Source organism: Diabrotica undecimpunctata, unplaced genomic scaffold (genome assembly GCF_040954645.1).
Source record: "Diabrotica undecimpunctata isolate CICGRU unplaced genomic scaffold, icDiaUnde3 ctg00002521.1, whole genome shotgun sequence".
Lineage (NCBI taxonomy): Eukaryota > Metazoa > Arthropoda > Insecta > Coleoptera > Chrysomelidae > Diabrotica > Diabrotica undecimpunctata.
This window is the reverse complement of record NW_027313731.1, coordinates 1-2,330: the sequence shown is the minus strand read 5'-3', so window position 1 is coordinate 2,330 and position 2,330 is coordinate 1. Positions and strand designations below refer to the sequence as shown.

General features: G+C 31.2%; 1 non-coding gene across 1 annotated transcript; it reads right to left on the bottom strand.

Moving 5' to 3' along the window:
- Positions 1–1,977: 1,977 nt before the first annotated feature.
- On the bottom strand, positions 1,978–2,084 carry LOC140432007 (U6 spliceosomal RNA). Its single transcript, XR_011949748.1, has one exon. It is a non-coding gene; the product is annotated as a U6 spliceosomal RNA (small nuclear RNA).
- Positions 2,085–2,330: the final 246 nt, after the last annotated feature.

Genomic DNA, 2,330 nt, shown 5'->3' with positions numbered 1-2,330 from the left:
AAAATTAAGCAAATAAAAAAGTCAGGAAGAAAATCAATAAATGTTTGGTGCGGAATATTTCAAAACAAAATAGTTGGACCATTGTTTTATGATTATAAATTAACTGGGGAATCATATTTGTACACAGTCATTATAGAAGTGGATAAGTTATTAAATCAAAATTATACACAAAATCAATTAAATAGTATGATATGGCAACAAGATTGAGCACCGCCACATAATGTCGTAGCCGTTCAAGAACATTTAATTAATCAATTTAATGTGTGGATCGGCAATAAGGGTACCATTACATGGCCACCAAATAGTCCCGACTTAACACCATGTGATAGCTTTTTATGGGGGTTTTTAAAAGAAAAAGTGTATTTTGATTCAAATACAAATATTAACACTATCACGGCAAAAGTGCGCGCGGAAATTGAAAATTGAAATGATCATAATAGCACAATATCTGACGCATTAGAAAATTTGAGACGAAGATATTACTTGTGCATTGATAACAATGGAGGGCACTTTGAGCATCTAAGTAAGTCATTAATTTTGATGACTTTCTAAATATATTTTTTTCTTATCTTAGTATTGTATAGTAGTACCATACGCCATTATAGAACAAAACTAATGCTGTACTATGTTATATATTTGTAATCAGGAAATGCAGGGCCATTCAAAAATATAAAAAAATACAGGGTGTCCCATTTGAAAAACTGATGCATTTTATTGGGCACTCCCTGTATATATGATTTGGTCTGTTGCTACACTGTTGGTCGGTACAGATAAAATAATCCAACTTTTATTTAAAAGTTTTTTTTGTATTCTCGAAATTAAGGAAACTTTAAGTTAAGAAAAATGATATAGAATGTAAAGGTTTGTATGTATAACATCATAACTCCATTTGGCACAAAATTGAAGATACCCCTTTTAAGCTAAGCACGGTTCGGCAGAGTTATCTTAGTCTAGACGGGATCTGTTTTGGATTGGACATTTTCCATAGGAAGCTATTTTTTTGCCGAAATCCCTTCAGGATGTGCCCAATATCGATAATCACGATATGCGCCAGTCGCAAACCCTGTGCTAAATTTTTTATTTAACAAAATCTGAAAACAATTGAAAATTTCTCATTTTATTGCTCCTATTTTTGTTTATAATTCGGAAAATATTGATCCTAGAGAAAAAATTATAAAAAGTTAAAAGTTTCGTTATTCAATTTTACACAATATTTCGTTAGCTAGAAATTGAGAGTTAATCCTTTAAATGTTTTCGACTTTCTAAACTTGACTTACAAGCTCCATATTCGGCCTAAAAAAACCTTTTAATATATTTAAAACAATACTGGACCACGGAAAAGGTATTGTTACATATAGGATAAACAAAGGGTACAAGTCTAACCCTATACACGCTCATGAAAATTTTCATGAACGAGTACCAGATTTATAAAGCTATGCATGTGTCTGACAAAAATTCTATAATTAAATTATATATTGTTACAGAACCTATGGCTAACAAGGACTGTTTATTATATGGAGCGTATGTATTGCATTTAGTTAATTTTGTATACAGGGAGTTTGAATGCTGAATAAATTTGGGACATTCAAAGAAGATGTGATCGAGGTCACCTAGCTTGCCGCAATGTTTGCAACTATCATCATCGATGACTTTAATTTTAAATAAATGGCATGGGTAGCATGCATGTCCAAAGCGTATTCGATTTATAGTAGTAATATATTTACGAGGAGCTTTGAAATTCTGAAACCAGGTTGTTTGAGGTAGAGTTGGTTGTAAAGAGTTATACCTTTTATGGTTTGTAGAACAGTAATGTTTCCATTGCTCTTTCCATTTAAGTTGCTGATTTTTTTTGAAAAGTTGTGAGTTAGTTAATAGAATTTTAAGAAGGCTTTTTTCACTTAAAAAATTTCTTCTATTTTCCAGGGGTAGCTCAGCGGCTTCAAGATATAAGGGTTGTATAGGGGTTAATGGCTACTTAAAAATGTGGAACGCTTCACGATTTTGCGTGTCATCGTTGCGAAATGGCCATATTAATCTTCTCTGTATCGTTTTAATTTTAGTATATATACCGCCAAATCGCGTACTTGAAACATATTTTGTAAGTATGGATGTTATTTTTTTGAATTTTATTTTAAAAGAGGAGGGATTAAACACAACTTATTTATCACGAAATATTTTTTTATTCAGATAAATTATTAAAGTGAAGGGGTGAACTTGTATTCACCAACTTGAAAAAGTTTGACACCAGTATTTAAATAGAATAAAAACCAAAATGTTTAACAAAATAAATTTTATTCCTTAAGCTTCCAAAATAACTCTGAGATAGCGCG